Genomic DNA, 20,553 nt, shown 5'->3' on the forward strand with positions numbered 1-20,553 from the left:
GTGAGGTTTGGGGCTTTCATAAGTAAAGAAGTGTTCATACATTGCTTGACATACTTTTAATTCACACTTCAAAAAAAAGTGAGTAAAGTTATCTAAAAAAATAAACGGAACACAAAACCGAAAAATAAAAACAAACTCGAAGCAGTAACGGTCAACGGTACTGGGCACCTGAAGAGAAGGGGAGGGGCACTGGGCGTGGTCGTGGGCCGGTGAGAGGGGCGGGGCTCCGTTGGACCCACCCTCAGGGAGGGGGCAAGGTTCGGAGCCTACCCCTCGCGCTCCGCCCACAGCAGGAAGCGGGGAGCTCAAGGTCAAGTTCCCGCTAGGCCCCGCCCCCAGCCTGGGTCAAGGCGAATAACCTGATCCCCTCCCTGGCTGAGCAGCAGGTCGGTGGTCCCTGTTGGTCCCCGAGAATCTCCTGGTGCCGCCGCGGAGCGAAGCGACGCGCAGGTAAGCACAACGGTCTTGGAGGCCTGCTTTTGCCCGCCTGGGTGCCCACGAGGTCCTGGATCCCGCGTTCCTCCCGCGCCCACGTGACGTGCGGCGGCAGCGACTCGGGAGCGCACGCGCACAAGTGCGTCAGGTAGCTGTCGAGCGCAGAACTGTGCCTGCCGCAGTTTCGTTTCTGACCGACGGTATAAGCGTGACACGGGTTCGGATCCCTCCTGCAGCATGTGTACCGTCAGTTAAAAATAAGCGTGCAACAATTACAGTGTGTTATGCGGTATTCTCCTTCCATTGGCTTAAGGAGCGTGCCACCCCGCCGAGCTCAGACTAGAGGGGAGACCTACAGCAAAGATAAACCACATACGTTAAAGTGTGGAAGTTCAAGTTAGTGCGAACTGTGCAGATGAAAAGCCCAGAGTGCTGGAGAGGTTTTATCAAGTTCCCCGCCTGCAGACCCTGTCGAGTTAAAGCTGCGTGGTGAATCACTGAATTCCAGGGTGGAAACGCAGGAATGCGTTTTCTCTGGAGCAATGTGGGCTGGGGAAGGAGGGTCAGTAGGATTGGCCTTCAGAGAGCCTGCGAGTTCCTGTGATGGTTAGTTTTTATCAGCTTGACACAAGCGAAACTCATCTGGAAAGAGGGAACCTCGGTGGTAAAAATACCCTGTCAGACTAACCTAGCGACAAGGGTGTCAGGGCTTTTTTCTTGTTTAAGATCTATGTGCAAGAGCCCAGCCCATTGTGGGCGGTTCCACCACACGGCTTCCAACTTCCCCTACCAGGAAGGTGGTCCCGGGTTGTATAACCTCAGCCAGCCTTGGAGAGTAAGCGAGGAAGTAGCTGTCCTCCGAGCCCTCTGCTTCAACCCCAGCCTGGATTTCCATCATTAATGGACTGTGATGTGGAAACATAGGTCAAATACAGGCTTCCCTCCCGAGTTGCCTTGGTCATGGCGTTTGTCACAGCAGTTCCTCAACCTTGCCTCTGCTCTAAAATGGGGTTGCTTGTACCACGGGGAAATGGGTTTGTGGAATGCAGCTACCAGAACTGTTGAGGACAGCAGCAGGCTCGGAGGGGGTGGGGGTGGGGTGCAAGGGATGGGGGTGGGGAATGCCTTACAAGGAGGCTAGGCTCCTCAGGACTGAACTTGGGGGTCTGTCTCCCCTTCCTTAGTCCATTCTCCTCGGACATATGATTTTCGTAGCTGAGGATCGGTTCAGTCATGGCCTTTCTTCATTAATTGTTGTTATAATATATATATATATATATACATATATTTGTGTGTGTGTAACAATAATCAGTACATACAATCATGCATACATATATGTATGTAACAATAATGATAAAGAAAGAAGCTTGGTATGCTTTATGTTTTGAATGATGTCTTCTGTGGTCATTGTTCACAGTATTGATACAGACTTGGGATTTTCTCTATGAGAACAGAATGGGGAGCACAATTAAGGGAGGAGCCTGGTAGCATGGGAGGGTTGTGGTCAATAGAGGACTATTAAAAGGATGCTGGGAGGAGAGGAGGAAGAATGGCCATGGCACAGCACCTCTGTTCCCCTCACAAGCCATGGCAGTGTGCTGGCCAAGACTGGAAGAGAGACTTCAACATGGTGGCCATAGACCTGCAGCTTCCCAGCTTTCACTGAAGAGGTCACTTGTCCTCTGGGTGGTGAGGGTTGTGCAGGCTTAGCAGGGTCTTGGCATATTGTTCTGCTCTGAAGAAATACTCATCCCTGCCCCTTCCTTCTCCAAATAAACTAAAGCAAGAATAATAGTGCGTGCTCTAGAGGCCATTGGAATCTTGAGTACCCAGAATACTTGGCATGTAGCCGGCATGTAGGAAGTTACTATGCTACTGTTGTTGCCCCTTCCTTATCTTGGCAGACACTGATGAGGTGGGGAGGGAAGTGTGGTGGAGGATGAGGAGCTGGGTGGGATGATTAGTGGGGGTAACTTATCTATGGCAATGGTTTCCTCATAAAGCACCAGCCTCCAAATGAGAGGCGTGTTCTGTATGATAGTGGACCTCTATCCAGCTGTGCTGTCAGAAGGCCCAAGAGACTGAGAAAACTTGGGCCAGAGAAAAAAGAAGAAAACAAATGGAGAAAACCCACAGATCTAAAATTGCCTTAAGGATTTGTCTTTAACTCATGACTGCATGAGTCCCCTACAGGGGGCTACTGTTGCTCTAACTGACCTGTTGTCTTTATGACTATAGTAGTATGGCTTTGATAATTGCCTGAGGGTGATCTTATTCACCAAGTAGCTTGGGAGCGATGGGACTTTATAAGCCCTGCACTAGGCAGCCATGCTCAAAATATCCGAACAGATGAATGAATAAACAAATGAAAATAAGTCCGAGAACTTTTTGAAGTTGTGTGTGTGTGTGTTTTAAATAGGAGTATAAAGTTTTGTGTGTGTGTGTGTGTTTTAAGTAGGAGTATGAAGGCAGAGAAAAATAACTAATGTGCTTAAACATTTGCAGAGGACTGAAGCTTTCATGTAGGAGGCACCCTGGTGGATAACCCCATGGCTTTCCAGTCACATAACACAGCCTATGACTAAAGTCATTTATTTTATTTTATTTTTTCATTTCAGGAATCATACCCAACTCATAATAAGCACGATAAGTACCTGAAGGGCTAGCCTTAGCACACAAATGGGGTATGGAAAAGTGCTTAGCAATAGCCGTTGGTATTGCATTATGTTTATCAGTCCTCCCATGGACCATGACTACACATGGAAAATGAAGGTCACAGATGGGTGTCCCCAGTTCCGAACCAGGCCTGTCCGTTAGCAGAGGCTCTTTAGACAACCAGGCCATGTGTATGAAGTGCAGTCAGCCTCATGTGGTTTTCTCTTATTACTTAAAACTGTAAGATTTTTTCTTTTCTTTTTAAGATTTAATTTCATGACCTCTCTCTTCCCTCCCCTCCCTCTAAGCCCTCTCATATACCCATCCTTGCTCTTTTTCAAATTCATGGCCTTTTTTTCATTAATTTCAGTCACATGCATATATGTATATACATAGACATTCCTAAATATAACCTGCTCAGTCTGTATAATGTTACTCGTAAAGGAAAAATAAAACCTGCAAAATCATAATTTATGTGCCTTTTGAGTGCAGGTGTTTTATCATCTAGATAAATCTTCCATGCATCTATGTTAAACCACTTTGGGCTGTCAGAGCTCTTAAATAAAGTGGCTTGTCCTGACCAGTGTCTGTCTCTGCTCATTTATCACCGCTCCCTAGTAAAGATGGACAGATCCCATTTCACAGGGCAGGCCCTAGGCCAGCAGCTCCCACCCCTTGCATTAGCCAGGCAGCCCCTGAATGGGGTGGTGGTTAACAAGTCACAGTGGAGACCACCTCCCCTCGTAGGTGGGCATTTTTCTTTCTTTGTCCCTCTGTGGTGCTGGGGATTGAACCCATGACCTCATGCATCCTAGGCAAAGGGTCTTCCACTGATCTGCATTCCCAGTCTCAGATAGCCAGGCATTCCCTGGCAGTCTTAAGTTCTCTGAGGTGATGGGTTTCAGGGTACAAGTGCCTGGCTTGAAGGTGTGTCCACATCATCCGGAAGTCATAACTGTCTGGTCTTGCCATCCAGAGGTGCCATCTCTGGGCCTGGCCTCTTGCCCAGGGAAGCCAGCTCTGTTCCTTGCTGCCCCGCCTCTGGCCACAGCTACCCCTGAAATCTTGACTCACAGCAGCTGTTGAGGCACAGCTGTAGCAAATGAGCCTTTCTCCGTCATCTCCTCTGACTTCATGTGGTGGGATGCCTGGCTGCAGGCCCCAGTGCCGCTTCCATTGCCTGGAGCTCTTCCACAACTGTGGGACCAAACGTTCCTGGGTCCTAGCACTGACCTGGTCTGTTGTCCTGCCTGCCTGTATCATTTCCTCACACAGATACCTCAGCCAGGGTCCTAGGGATTTGAGTGGGGACTCAGACATGGCTGTCTTGACCCACATGAAACCTGGACACAGACATGGGCATATAAGCAGATACACGGCAGCAAATCGTCAAGGTGGGGTCCCAGGACAGCGGGTGAAAGTGGGCCTGCAAATACTGTTGGTTGGAGGCTAATGAATGCTCATGCCATCACACACCTTCGAAGACCACTGCAGATCACTTTTGTAAAAATTCTGGTGAACTTACCGAGAAGTACACTTTTAAAATGGTGGGCCTCCAGCTTCCAAGCAGAAGAGTAGGTCTCATGCTCGCTGCTAGTGTTTACTATGCAGTTCCTGGTTGCATGTTGTCTCAGGTGTCATTACTGCCCATCTCAGGCTCCATCAAGGTCACAGCTGGCCCTGACTCAACTAAGGGCATATCTGGTGAGGTGAGTGCTGGACCCCTCTTCCTTTTGAGGGACAGAGTGCCCAGAGGGCTTGTTTTATCCTATGCCTAGGCCTACCAGGCTGAAGGCTCACATAAATGTTAACATTTGACGGCCAAGGCCTGTCACCTCAGAGAGGGAAGGGCAACAGTACCTGCTGCTGACCCCCAGGGTGGGCCTTGTTTATCTGCACCTGTGTACGCTGGCTAGGCTAGTGGTATCAGGGTAAGCCTGGTCTTCCTAGAGTAGTCACTTGTGAGGGACACCATGTCTACCTTCTACGGGTAAGCCATGATCCAAATGCCTATGGAAAACATTCTCTCTCTATGCCTGAATATTATCAGACTAACATAATTTGCTTGGCTACGGATGTTGACAAATGGCAACCTTATTTAGAGAGCTGAGCTGCCTACTTCCCCAGAGCAAAGGACAGAGGCACGGGAGGCTCCGACCCCTCCTGGTAGGGAGTGTTTGACTGCCACCCAGGCCAGCGGGGCAGGCCTGGATTCCCAGGGCACAGCTTTAATAGGATTGTAATCGTGTGGCTCATGGCCATGGAGCAAAGAAATAGCTCTGGCAATCTCCCTTCCATAAAGGCTGACACGCAGGAGGTATTTATGCCTCCTGAAAGTGCATGTTAAGTGGTAGATATTTATGAAAGGGGTGCCAAGGAGTAAATGTGTCCATCAGTCAACCTGAAGCTCTTTAGAGCTCCTAAGATGCTTTTAAATTAGAGCCAGTCTCCCCCCTGCCTTACACCTCCATCAGCTCCCCCAACCTCGCTCCCGCGCCTCTTGTGAAAACCAAGTGCCAAGGCAGGACCAGTCACAGACAGGGGGCTGGAACTCCTGTGCAGAAGAGAGTGAGAATGTGTGTGGTGATTCTTCCCCATCTCAGCGCTCTGGGGATTGGCAGAGTGTGGGACAAGACTGACAAGCAGGGTTCAGCGTGATTGTGTCCTACCATAGCCACCAGCACGCCGCCATCTGCACTCCATCGGCCAGGGTGTTTGCTCCGGAGGATGCAGAGGAAGAGGGTGAAAACAAGTGATGCAAACAGCCTCAGTTTGAGCTCAGTGAGGGGTAGATGGGAGAATGGCATTGTTGTAAGAGGCAGGCCCTTGCCAGAGAGAAGGCTGCTGGAGGCTGGGAGCTCGTGAGCAGGTGATCATTAGCACGAGTACCTGGCACGGAGGAGTCTAGCTAGAAATTGTTATTGACTTCTGGGTGCTCATTTTAAAGATCAGAGGTAGGTGTTTGTCACAAGAAGCCTATCCTTAGTAGCCAAGCCTGCTTAGCTTCTAATTCCCATCTGGCCTCTTTTATGAAACTATTTTGGCCGCTTTCTGTCTTACTGCTTTTTTTTTTTTTGGTCTGTGGGAAAAAAAGGATGCTAATGTCTGCTCCCCACTACGCGTTTGTTAAGAGTTCGGAGAGCTGTGGAAGGAGGGGCAGTCACTGAAATGCGACTACCTCTCAGCTTCGTCTGGAATTCTGCCTTAAGAAAACAGTCCAGAAAGTGGAGAGTTCTGCAGAATGACACTCTGCCCATCATCACTGTGATGGTGAAAACTTGGGCATGGCCTGAATGAACTGTGTAGGGAGACAGTGAGATCACGGGATACCACACAGGTGGAGGCGTGTGCAGTGCCGAAGCATGAAGCCGAGCCCCCACCTGCAGAGAGAGCAGAAGCCATTAGATTGATGCTATTCAGAACAGCAGCCTGCCTGGGGTTCCTGTGGTATCCTGTGAGCAGTGGGACAATGGAGAATTCATTTTCATGACTTCGCATTTTCTGTGTTGTTGTATCAGTCCTGTTGGTTACTTTTGCCTCACTGGGACCACAGATTAAGGGAGGAGGGAAGGTCTATTTGGTCTCAGCCCATCATTGTGGGAAGGGTGGAGGGATTGCGGCAGTGGGGGCACACAGTAGTGGCTGTTCACGTGACTGACAGCCAGGAAAGAGAAAAGAAACCACCCCAGTTCCTCATGGTAGACCAATAAGCTGAGAGGGAGGGGAAGAAACCAGAGCCTGGGTCTAACCTTCAAAGCTTCCCCTTTTAACCTGCTTTTACCAGTTTGTTCCTGCTTTTTCAAAACTCCCAAAGTACTGACGCTGGCTGGAACAAGAGGAATGATGCTGTAGGGAGCAGTAGTTGCCCCTAAGCAGGGCTGAAATACAGCAGGGCACACTTGCACTATTGCGTCTCCACAGCTAGCATCTGGGCATGCACTCCATCTTGAGTTCCAACAGGCTTGTGCAGCCCCACCCTGATGGGCTTGCTGTTCGAAGCCTACATGGCCTCTCCATTGGGTAGACTCTACTTGGTACCTGCAACTTTCTTCAACAGATGTCCTACACCCCTGACACCTCTAAGATCCCTTGGGTTTCCCTAGAAACTTAGACTTTACTTCAAAGCCTTTATGCATCACATTATTATGAGCCCCCCCCAGTAAGGAATCTGACCCTCCCTCTCTGTATAGCCTGCCCCACTAGGCTTTCCTTAAAAATCTGAGTGCCAGGCTACATGACTTTGTAACTTACATTCCACTTGCTTACAAAACTAAGACCCTACGGGCAATGCCAAATTCTGGCATTAAGCTGGGTCCCTTTGGACCATGCAGTATGTCCTTCAGCTGCTGGGCCAGGAAAAGCACTTTCCTAAGCATCTGTGGGTGAGCAGGGTACTCTGGAGGGTGCCTCCCTACCAAAGGAAAATCTTTGAGTTTACTGGAGTGATAGATGAGGGGATTGCTATGAATTCCCAAAAAGTGTTCTCAAGGCCTATTTCCTGTGGTTCCATTACAGATTACAAAGCGTTTGGCCTCTTTTTAATGAAGTTAATCTTTCAAACACTTATAGCCTCATTGTCTGGAACTGTAAACACACCCCTTTCCTAGCTAAGCTGCTGGTTTTTCAAGTCCTCCTGCTCTACATTTTCATTGTAAATCTGAATAAAAGTCAGCAATTACTATGCCAAAGCCTAAATGTTATCTGTCTTGAAATTTCCTCTGCCAAATTAATCAGTCTATTACTTTTTAAAACCTTGCTAGTAATTATGATTTTATGTGTGTGGGTGTTTTGCCTGCATATATGCATGTGCAACACATGCATGCCTAGTGCCTGTGGAGGTCAGAATTGTATATCAGAGCCTCCAAGGTTGGAGTTACAGACAGTTGTGAACTGCCATATCGGTGCTGGAACTCAAGTCCAGGTCCCCTGCAAGAGCAACATGTGCTCTTAACCGCTGAGTCCTCTCTAGCCCCCTAGTCTATTTTTTTTTTAACTCATCCTCTCTCAGATTTTCTGGATGTGGGTACAATGTAGGCAATTGGCTTCTTCTCCATTTCCCAATAGAGTCCATAATCTTATTTGAACCCTCACACTGTATCTGACAGAAACAACTCAAGGGAGAAAGACTGACTCTCACCATTCTGAGGAGGAAGCCTTGGTAACACAGCTCAGTTCCTAGTGATGCAGTATGTTACACAGGCTGCACACATCACAGTGGGCCAGGAAGAAAGCAAAGGTTGAGTATAACCTCCAAAGGCCCATCCCTGGCAGTCTCCTCTGCTCACTAGGCCCTACCCAGGCCTCTCAAATTAACACCATCAGCTGGAGACTAGCATTCAAAACATGTGCTTATGGGGGCCATTCTAGATTCAAAACCTAACGTCATTCCTATAGATATTTAGATGAAGCAAGTTAGATAATGTTCTTTTCTGCTGTTTGTACTTAGTTGTAGCTTTATCCTGAATTAAATCTTGCAACCAACTATTATGGTGTGTTTGAGTTAAGGTAGCCATAGCTGGACTGTGAAATAGGTTAGTCTTGAACTTGTGATGATCCTCCTGCTTCAGACACTTGGGTGCTAGGATTAGAAGTATGCTCAATTGACTACTTCTGAAGCAGATGTGGCTTTCTGCCTCCATGCCTGTAGTTCAAGGTCATATTCTGGGTCCCTTGAATGTATCACCTATGGATGTGCTTTCCTCAGCCCTGTGGACTTAGAATCTTGGGTTTTTTAAGGTGAAAAAAGGCTAATGCTGGAAGATGGAAATTTCTGTCCTGCCTGGTCTCACAGCCCATTTAGCCCCAAATAAACACACAGTGACTTACATTAATTATTAAACTATTTGACCGATGGCTCAGGCTTCTTATTGGATAGCTCTCTTAATTATTAACCCATTTTTGTTAATCTAGGTTTTTTTCACGTGGTCTTTATCTTACCAGAGAAGGGTCTGAATCTGTTACTCCTTCCTCAGCTACATGGTGTCTTCTGGTGGCCTCACTCTGTGCCCTCTCCCCAGGATTCTTCTCATCTGGTAGCCCCACCTATACTTTCTGCCTGGCTACTGGCCAATCAGTGTTTTATTCATCAACCAATAAAAGAAACATGTATACAGAAGGACATCCCCCATCAAGTGCCCCTCCTGGTATCCAGTGGTTTTGGAGGGGTTGATTTGGGTTTACAACTTTTGAGAGCATCATTGATGGAGTTTTGGTACTCTCTGTCCCCAAGATATGTGGATGTGCACACCACATACACACACACACACACACACACACACACACACACACACACACACCAGTAGTAGCAGCAGCAGCAGCATTGGACCACCCCTGTACAATTCTGTCTTATTGTGCAGGCTTTGATGCCTCAGAAATTGAATACCATGTTCTATATGTAGACTTCCATGTATTATCCACATACCTTTGCTGGCCAAAGTCGGGAGCACAGCCGACAATATGTCCTGAATGAAGTGCATTCAATCATCTAGATACTGGGGAGTTTTGATATGTCTTTATTTGAGACATGGATTTGAGTCTGAGTGATTTATTTGGGAGAGAGTCTAGGAAGTGCTAGCAGGGAGCAGGGGAATGGAGCCAAAGATGTGCCCTGTTGAGCAGGAGCCCAACCTGGGCAACTAGAATTTAACTGGTGGCTACAGATGATCTGTCTTGGAGTTGTCCTCTCAGGAAGTCTGGGGACCGAGCACACACACACACCAGTGCTGTCAGTCATTGTTTGGGCATCATTTCTTAGGGGTGAGTTAGTGGTCTGATTCTAGGCACCTGGACAAAAAGCTGCAGGTCCTGGTGGATGGAAGTCAAACTGGCTCATCTCAAGAAGACAAAACCTGAAGCGAAGGACATATCACAGACAATGCCTGCTGTTGTGCTTAAGGCCACAAGTGTTACCCATGTAGGAGGCTGAAGATAGTCCAGTTCATCATTCCACACTAAGTCCCAGCCAGTCACACCAGGTTGAAGACCACATTAAGTAGTAGCCAACACAAGATGTGTGAGAAAGACAACCTTAAGAAGAATATGATGTTTTCCAGTGAATATTGACCAGAGTCATAATGCTAGTGTTCTGCAGCTGTGGTTTGAGACCCAGCACTTCAAAAGCATGCCTGATGGTGTAATCAGATTTATCTGTTTCGTGGCAGTGTTTTCCCTTCTGTTGATTACTCCTGCTATTTCTCTAGTACACTGAAATGCATTCAAAAGAAAAATTCACTGGGAGAAAACATTTAACCTCATTTGTATCAACTCACGGTTAAATCTCCGATGCCATGTTTTACTGTTTACTGGATTTACTACACTGGTGCTGATGCCAGAGTGTCAGGGAATTTCTGTAGTTATGGCTTTTGGTGCCCAAATAAATGATTTATAGTCACTGCCTCTCTACTGAAACACTCCATCTCCAATTAAAGATTTTGTCAGTTCTTTATCGCAAAATGGCTGTGCACAGTGCACAGTTGAGGTAGGGGCTGTGGATATGCTGACATTTTGACTTAATTCACCAGGTAGTTGTGTCTCCCTAACCATCCCATCTATTTTGTTTTCCTAAACATAGAGGAGGGTTATCAGAGGCAATGTGGGGCATAAGAAAGATCCTAGGAACACTACATGTGCTTATTATAATTGTGTCTACTGGAATATTTACCACCACAACAAGGCCTTTACTCAGTGAGGCTAGTGGCTAAAGTTCATATGCTTCGGGTTATGGGTACTTTAGAATTTATATCAGAAGATTTCAAGATTCCACTATTTTAGAAAAATGAAGCCATTTCCCTTTAAATTGTGTTCTGGGGTGCATTCCACAGCAACCAAGATGACAAATACTCTACTTCATGCCCTATTGCTATGCCCTGTGCACACACAGACAGCACTGACTGATGCTAGGGCCCAAACCCTGCTCTGCAGAGGCCTCCAGCAGCCACTTAGTAAATCACAACTGGCTCACAAGCTCCGGCCTGTGGATGCTCCCTGCTCTACTCTGTACCCGTCCTGACTGTTGGTTAAAACAGTTACTGCAGGACTGACCTGAGAGCACATATGCAACTAACATCATACAGACGGAACAGGTTGTTTATGTATATAGGAATATGTATGTGTGTAACAACGATTAATGAAAAAAGAGGCTGTGAATCTGAAAAAGAACAAGAGGGTACAGGGGAGGATTTGGAGGAGATAAAGGAAGGGAAATTCATGTAATTATGTTTTCAAAAATAAGATAATCTAAATCTAAAAGATAGTTACTGTATACACATATAATATATGTATGATTGCATATACATATATACACACATACATACATACATACGTATATATGTATATGTATATGTCTCATGCAGATTAGTGTTGGTGGGAATGCTTTGAGATGCTGAACATCCCGGTTCAGGGTGACACAGCTGCTACGGTCACAGGTGACCGCCACATTGCCAGGTCTTACAGGCATTCTCCCAGCCGTGTCCTCCAGCAGGGTTTTCTCCCTTAAGCTATTCTTGTCTTTTGAGCCATTCTTGGACTTTCTCATTCTCCCTGCCCATTCTTTCTTTGCCTCCCCAGCCTGCTTCCTTTCCTTTGCTGTTTCAGTAGGGACATCCTCACAGCCCCCTCTTTATCCACTCCATCTGTAGCCTGGAAACCGACGGTCCCCTTTCCGTGAGTGTCGTCTGCATCCCGGTAGCCATCACATATCCTCCCAGAGTCTGAGTCTCTGAGTCCAGCAGCCCATTGTGTGCTTCCTCCTGTGACACCCATGAGCATGCAGTCAACATGTTTCATTTGTTCTAGTGTATTCCTTCTTCCTCAGGGCCAACTAAACCCTTGCCCCACTGGGGTGTTTCTGCTACCACCAAGTGAGCTAGTCAAAGGTAAACTTGTTAGAAAGCTCCTGCCCTAGGAAAGCAAGTATAGGTCACCACTTAGAAATTAAAACAATCATTTTACCATTATGTCACAGTGTGGGGAGCTGGGCTTGGCTGGGCTTGGTTAGGCAGGTTTGCTCTGGGTCTCTCACTCAGTTACAATTAGACAATTGCTGGCTGAGGCTGGCCCCTTCTCAAAGGCGTTCTCACTCCGTGGCTCGCAGACGACAGTGGCTTTCATCTGGAACCTTGTGGTATGACCTGGATTTTCCCACAGCATGCCAGCTGGCCTATGGGAACAAGTCCCAAAAGTGCCAGGTAGAAGCTGGATAATCTTTTCCACCTGCCATTGAAATCTCATAGCATCGCCTCTGCCATGTTTACTGGACTACTTGGTTTCAAGAGGATAGAATATAGATAGACCTATCCCTTGATGAGAAACAATCACCACCACTTTGTAAGGAAAGTTTGTGCGTGGAAAATGATGTCATTGGCATAGTAGAAGACTATATAGGCCCCCTGCCCCCATATCTAAGAAATGTCAAACAAAGTTTCTAGGTTGGGTTTGTTTTGTTTTGTCTGTTGTCACTGTCATGCAAATAGGAGCAGAGTGCGACTGCTCTAGCAGAGGATTTGAGTTTGGTTTCTAGCACTCATGTTGGACAGCCTACAACCACCTGTAACTCCAGACCCAGGGGATCTGATGCCGTCTTCTGGCCTCTGCAGGTACCTGCACGCGCTCGTGAGTGCACACACACACACACACACACACACACACACACACACACACACACACACACACACACTTTTAAAATTCTTCAAAAAAGATAAACATACACACAAGTACAGGAAAATGTTCTCCTACCCCTCCCTGCCTTTCCATAGACAGCCGCTGTTTATTTTTATATTCTTTTGGAGTTTGTGCTCTCATGTATCACTTTGTAACTAAGCACTTTGCCCTCCCAGCAGTGTATCTGGGATGGAGTGTCTTATCAGTAGGCAGAAGATGTCTCTTCCCACCTCCCCCTCTCAATTACAGATGCACTCTATTCTATAATGAATAGTATTCTACCTTAGCTTGCTTAATCAATTTTCTGTGGGTGTGTTCTAGTTGCTTCCAGTCCTTAGTTATTGCAGACAACCTGCAGTAAATCACACATATGCCCTCCTCCCTGAGGAAGAATAAATCAGGATACTTCCCTCAAAGGCCCCTGGACACAGGCCTCTCTTCATACCACACCTTACATCTGGCCCCATCACAGATTTTTTTTTTCCAAGTCTGGGTTTCTCTGTGTACCAGCCTTAGCTGTCCTGGAGCTGGCTTTGTAGATGAGGCTGGCCTTGAACTCAAAGAGGTTCACCTGCTTCTGCCTCCCAAGTGCTGGGATTAAAGGCAGGGGCCATCACTGCCCTGCCACAGAATTCTTGTGATGATTAGTGACTTCTCCTATTTTTGTCATCAGGCACCCAAAGGAAGCAACTTCCAGAAGGGAGGGTTTTACCTTGGCTTACAGCTCAAGGAAGTGTAGTCGTGGTGGTGGCGGGAGCGTGGAGTGGCAGGACACATTGCACCCGCAGGAAGTGAGCAGGTAATTGCTTGTGCTCAGTTCATGTCATCCTTTTCATTCATCTGGACTCCAGCCCATGGGTAGGTAGATCCTCCCTCCTCAGTGAAGCCTTTCTGGAAATCCCTTGTAGACATGTCCAGAGGTGTGTTTCATAGTGACTCTAGATCCAGACAAGTTGATAGTGAAGGTTAACCATCACACCATGCCTCCTCTCATTGGTCATGAGCTCCCAGAGGTCATACAGTGTGTCCACCGTAGTCCATGTCCATGCTGCCCATCACAGGAGCTGGGTGTTCACACTGAGCAGAGGAGGTCAGCCAAGGAGTAGTGGCAGGTGACTGGGTGACTATACTGCCTAGTTTTTATGTCAGCTTGACACAGCTAGAGTTATTGTAGAAGAGGGAACCTCGATTGAAGAAATGCCACCACCAGATCAACCTGGGGGAAGTCTGTGGTGCATTTTCTTAATTAATGACTCAGGTGGGAGGGCCCAGGTCACTGTGGATGGTATCACTCCTGGTCTGGTGGTCCTGACTGCTATAAGAAAGCTTGCTGAGCAAGCCAGTGAGTGGGCCTCTACTTCCAGATCCCTGCCCTGACTTCCTTCTAGAATGGACTGTGGTAATAGAAATAAGCTCTTTCCTCCCCCAGTTGTTCTTGGTTATGATATTTTCATCACAGAAACAGAAACCCTCAGAAAGACATCGACTCAGGCTCGACTTCCTCTAGTTGTGTTTTTCACTGTGTCTCAGTAGCAGTTAGCACTTTGGGCCTGTGTGGCTCCTTCCTCAGTTTGTTCCTGAAACTGGCTGGTTCTCATGCCTGGGGTAGAGGAGGCTCAAGCCCTAAGACCAGTGTTGATGCAGACAGGCTTCTCTATCAGCCCGGATGCCTCCCTGGCAGCTTGTCTAGTTCAAAATTGCACCACACTGGACTTTGTGGTACTTGACAGTGGAAATGGTAGACTTAAAATATTGATGAATTGCTATCCTCTAAAAATCCAGCAAAATGGAGCTTCTACTTCTCGAGGAAGCTTGTGTTGTTTCTGTTAGGAAATGTATTCATGAAAAACATGCATTGTTTCTGTTAAGTGAGGAGAGCAGACTCCAGTAACCACAAGGAAGACTGACAGCTGCGCTCATTGCTCCCTAATGCTTTCTGGAAACGCAGTGGGCAGGAGTGTCTCTGTCGTCCGAAGTAAAGTTTCCACTCTCTGAATGGAGCAGAAGCAGGGATGTGACTACTGCTCCTCGCTGGACCTCAGGCGCTGCTGGCCCCCATGTTCAGGTGACACGAGGCCTTCCCTGCTGTCAGTTCTCACTGCTGCAGTTCTGCTCTCAGAGGTGGGAATGTGGCAGCCCCTGGCTTCTTAAGAAGCTTGTATCCAGTGCCCAAATCCAATCGGAACTCTGGCCTGTCCTGCTGGGCTCATGCATCCATGAGTGTTTTGGAGGTGTAGAAGTCTCTGCCATTTTGATTGTCAGACACTCCGGGATCATAAAGGGCTGCTAGCCCAGCAGTTCAGAGCAGAGTGGGTGGGGCTCCACTCACAGGGCATGTCCTAGATGGTGTTTCCAAACGTGAGTGAGTGCAGACAAAAAAGCACCTAAATTGCAGGTGGGGGTGGGGGATGGGGTCAAGGAAAGACTTACTATGTTAATCTTTCCCCTTTGGCATCAGTTAGAGAAGTTCTTTCTTAAAGCACCTCAGCAAGAAAGGAACCTTTCCTACCCTGATATGAGGACTCTCAACAAACCAATCTTCCTGGCCCAGATTGCCTACTGTCCCGACTTTCTCACCGTTTTCAAAACTTTTGATTGTGCGTAAGAATCCTTAATCCTTCCTTCCCTCTCAGCTGAGGATGGGGAGAAAAACACAGTGCTCGACTTCAGATCTGTGGGGTGTGCTTGGAGCGGTAGAGAAGGCAGAGAGGGGCCCTCAAGCCTGTTTCTGAGACGGAAGCCTTGAAATTGGAGAGCAGGGTGCCCTCACCTGAGCGAGGTCAGTGTGGAAGGACACACAGGCTCGTGTTTAATTGTGCCCTGGACTTTGTGGTGCAGACATGAATGAGCCCGGATGCTCCGTGCTCTGTGATGGTCACTTTCACTTAACCTTCATGGCCTGGCCACGCCCCTAAGCAGGTCCTTTTTATGCACATTGAAACACATAGCCCAAGGGTCTGAGAGTTCAGACAGCCTGCTCAAGATTACACTTGGGTCACCAACTAGGTATGCCTGGCTCTAGATTTGGCTTTTAGACACACCTAGTAAGCAAGTGTCATATCTTCCACTGCCAACTGCAGGATCCTGTGAAGATGTGTTTAGATGTTGTACCTGTGCCCGGGAGTGCCAGTGTCCCTTCTCTCAGTGGAGGCTCCTCCCATTTTCCTGCATCTGGAAATGATGGAGCCTACATAAGACAGGATGTGACACACTTTTTTTTTAAGGTATGGAGACAAGTCATATCTGCCATTCACTGGGTACTCAATGACAACTGTATCTACATTTTATTTTACATAAGAGATACAGTCATATTTAACTGGTATTAGACAATACTGCAAAATTTTGTGAATTTTGTTAGGTGTGAGCATGATGCAGAGATATAAGAAAATTTCATTATTTTATGAAGAATCTTTGTTTTTGAAGTAGAGACAAAAATATCATGATATTTTTAATGGGATTTAATATACTTCAGGGGCAAACAGTGAAGTTAACATAGAAGTATGCTCGTGATTACCTGAGGGCCTGTATATGTGCCATTCATTATACTGTTTATTTTTGTATGCTTGTAATTCTTCATAATAAAACACTGTAAAAGGCATTCTCTGTCACATAGGATATATCCAGTCTGAAATGGACACAGTCCCATAATCTAGGAGAAAACACACAAATAAGTCACTTTGCTGTAGGGGAAGATGCACCTTGCGGGACTGTGGTTGGATGGTGGCTAGGAGCAGAGGTAGGGCATGGCCTGGGAGAATGGGCTGGGAGAAAGGGAGATGCTGGAGGGATTCACTTCCAGGTGTCCGGGTGCTCAGGCATGTGTGTTGAACAGTTTGTAGTCAGTCCTGACTCTTGGAGAGAAAAAGCAGTTGATGCTGGGGTGGCAGATCATTGTCCTTTGGGGGGGCTCTTTGCTCCTCACAGTGACATTTATCCGTGTGTGGCTTTATGATATTAGAGAAGAACCACCACGATCCTGTCAGACATGTTCTCAGGCATTGCGTTTGTCACCTCGGATTCCCCCATGCTTTCTTTTGGAGGAGGGAAAAGATCCTGTGATCTCATCGCTTTTACATGAAATTCATTTTTCAGACGTAGCTCTGGAACTGATAATCAGATTCTCCCATCTCCCAGTAGCTTCTTACTTTGTGTTTTCCCTTATCAAAAAAGCCGGCGGGAAGAGGCACTACTTCTTTTATCTTCTCTAACTGTAAGCTAAGAACAATGCCAAGGACACTACCAAATCAAAGAACTGTGCTGGGCATCTTTGAATAGAGAGATCACTGCTAACCAAAAGGTCAAGCTTGACAAGCATTGGTTTAGCTCCCTGAATTCCCTGTTAGCCTTGAATGGAATTCCACCCTTTTCTTCCCAGTCACTGGCATAGGAACACACACCCAGCAACCTCAGTGTGATTTCCTAAGTTCTTGGGGGAAATGAATTGTATCAGACGAATGTATCCACAGATACACATGCTTTTTGAGCTGTGAGGGACTGTCAAATGAATCTGGTACAGTTCTGTTAGTGGAGGAGACATTCTCTTTAACTGCATAGTCAATTCTCAATTAACAAGGGTAATGGAGGGGAAGGAGGTCACTGATGATCAAAAATCATGGTGAATGTAAGATTATAGTCAACACTCAATTTTCTGGGGGCCGATTAACCAGTTTTCAGGTTAACTATGGTTAAGGCACAGTGGACCTTAGGATGCCATCCCGTTGCTAATTGGCCAGCAGCTGCTCAGCACTTAACACACACCAACCTCCCCTATCCCAGGCAGAAGAGGGTTTCCCTTGGGGAAACCATGGTGCGGTCAGATGGGACCACACATCTTGGCTGTACTGGACTATAGTGACACAGAGAGATAATGGTTCTGGGTGTGAGGAAGAGATGGCAGTTAGGGCTTGCCCCACCAGCCACTTGAGCAGTGACTCGCAGTGCCAGCCATCAGACTTGCCAGAGGGCTTTGTAAGCTCCAGACTGCTGTCCCCAGCCCTGCTTGCTGACTAGATGTGGAATGGGACTTGGGGATGCACAGTCCTAACAAGTGCCCAGATGATGCTGATGCTGCTGGACTTGGAACGCTGCTGCTTCCTAACATGTGCTTTCCATGCAGGTTGTACATCAGCATCCCTCAGGAGCTTTAATAGCTATCGTTAGCCGATGCACTTGGCCAGTTATATAAAAGGCTCCTGATGTGGGACCCAGGCAGGACTAGTGTTAGCACTCCCTTGGGTTTCTGTTGTGCAGCAGACATTGACAGCCGTTGCTCCATGGAGTACTCCTACACGTTAGATATCCACACCTTGGGTCCACAGATCTGCACCTCAGTCGCTCAGACCACATCTTCGGTTTGGTTTGGTTTGTTTTTTTCCCCCCTTTCCATGGATCATAAATGGGAGATAACTGTAAGTACAAATTAACTGTCTATTGACATGTAAGGTCTAATTTGGAACTACTGTGCACCTTATCACACCTTGGGACTCTCTAGAGCTGGGCTTTTCAGTCCCTTTTCTATCACAAAGGTGTGACATACACCATTTGTGTCCTTTGTCCAGGAAGGGCTGTGCTGACAGACACCTGGTCTACCTCAGACTAGATAAGTAAGAATGACTGTGTCAGTAGGTCCAAACCCTTACTGTTTAAAAAGGGAACTGCCTGGTAAGAGCATAGTTATGACAAAGAAGCAAACTCCCCCAGGAGGAGTAGATGCCAGGAAATAATCAAATTGAGGGCTGAAATCAACAAAGTAGAAACCAGGAAAACAATACAAAGAATCAATGCAACGAAGAGTTGGTTCTTTGAGAAAATCAACAAGATAGACAAACCTTTGTCCAAACTTACCAAACAGCAGAGAGTGAACACGCAAATTAACAAAATCAGAAATGAAAAGGGGGACATAACAACAGACTCTGAGGAAATCCAGAGAATCATTAGGTCATACTTTGAAAACCTGTACTCCACAAAATTCGAAAATTTAAAGGAAATGGATGACTTCCTGGACAGCTATCATTTGCCAAAACTAAATCAAGAACAGATAAGCAATTTAAATAGACCTATAACCCCTATGGAAATAGAAGCTGTCATCAAAAGTCTCCCAACCAAAAAAAGTCCAGGTCCAGATGGCCTCAGTGCAGAATTCTACCACAAATTCAAAGAACAGCTTATACCAATTCTTCTCAAAGTGTTCCACACAATAGAAGCAGAAGGGTCTTTGCCAAACTCTTTCTATGAGGCTTTAATAACCTTGATCCCCAAGCCACACAAAGATACAACCAAGAAAGAGAACTTCAGACCAATATCCCTCATGAACATTGATGCAAAAATACTCAATAAAATACTGGCAAATCGGATCCAAGAACACATCAAAACAATCATTCACCACGATCAAGTAGGTTTCATCCCAGGGATGCAGGGATGGTTTAACATACGAAAATCCATCAACGTAATCCACCATATAAACAAGCTGAAAAACAAAAATCACATGACCATCTCACTAGATGCTGAAAAAGCCTTTGACAAAATCCAACACCCCTTCATGATAAAGGTCTTGGAGAGATCTGGGATAACAGGGACATACTTAAACATAATAAAAGCCATATACAGTAAACCAACAGCCAGCATCAAACTAAATGGACAGAAACTCAACACAATTCCTCTAAAATCAGGAACAAAACAAGGCTGTCCACTCTCTCCATACCTTTTCAACATGGTACTTGAAGTTCTAGCTATTGCCATACGACAACAAAGGGGGATCAAGGGAATACAAATTGGGAAGGAAGAAGTCAAACTTTCACTGTTTGCAGACGATATGATAGTTTACATCAATGACCCAAAGAACTCTACCAGGGAACTCTTACAGCTGATTAACACCTTCAGCAAAGTGGCAGGTTACAAGATCAACTCAAGAAAGTCAGTAGCCCTACTATATACAGATGATAAAAGGGCTGAAAGAGAAATCAGAGAAACATCACCCTTTACAATTGCCACAAACAACATAAAATACCTTGGGGTAACGCTAACCAAACAAGTGAAAGACCTGTATCGTAAGAACTTTGAATCTTTAAAGAAAGAAATTAAAGAAGCCCTCAGAAAATGGAAAGATCTCCCATGCTCTTGGATAGGTAGGATCAATGTAGTAAAAATGGCAATCCTGCCAAAAGCAATCTACAGATTCAATGCTATCCCCATTAAAATCCCAGCACAATTCTTCACAGACCTTGAAAGAACAATAATCAATTTTGTATGGAAAAACAAAAGACCCAGGATAGCCAAAACAACCCTGTTCAACAAGGCAACGTCCGGAGGCATCACTATCCCTGACCTCAAGCTCTATTATAGAGCTATAGTCCTGAAAACAGCTTGGTATTGGCACAAAAATAGACAGGCAGACCAATGGAATCGAATTGAAAATCCGGGTATTAACCCACACACGTACGAACATCTGATCTTTGACAAAGAAGCTAAAAATATACAATGGAATAAAGAAAGCATCTTCAACAAATGGTGCTGGCATAATTGGAGACTGGCATGTAGAAGAATGTGGATCGATCCATGTTTATCGCCATGCACAAAACTTAAGTCCAAATGGATCAAAGACCTCAACATAAATCCAGCCGCACTGAACCTCATAGAAGAGAAAGTGGGTAATACCCTTGAACGAATTGGTACAGGAGACAGCTTCCTGAACATAACACCAGTAGCACAGACAGTGAGATCAACAATTAATAAATGGGACCTACTGAAACTGAGAAGCTTCTGTAAGGCAAAGGACACAGTCAGCAAGACAAAAAGGCAGCCCACAGA

At 46.3% G+C, this 20,553-nt stretch overlaps 1 protein-coding gene across 2 annotated transcripts in view; it reads left to right on the plus strand.

The window, feature by feature from the left end:
• The first annotated feature begins 332 nt into the window (after positions 1 to 332).
• Positions 333 to 20,553, plus strand: part of Nmnat3 (nicotinamide nucleotide adenylyltransferase 3) — a 115,699-nt gene continuing 95,478 nt past the window's right edge. Inside the window, exon 1 of one of the 2 annotated variants that reach the window (XM_013120984.3) lies at positions 333 to 450. The gene's annotated coding sequence lies outside the window, so the exon portion shown is untranslated. The remainder of the gene's footprint in view (positions 451 to 20,553) is intronic. The other variant, XM_021233366.2, reaches the window with a different exon arrangement.

The sequence above is a fragment of the Mesocricetus auratus genome, unplaced genomic scaffold (assembly GCF_017639785.1).
Source record: "Mesocricetus auratus isolate SY011 unplaced genomic scaffold, BCM_Maur_2.0 Super-Scaffold_100691, whole genome shotgun sequence".
Lineage (NCBI taxonomy): Eukaryota > Metazoa > Chordata > Mammalia > Rodentia > Cricetidae > Mesocricetus > Mesocricetus auratus.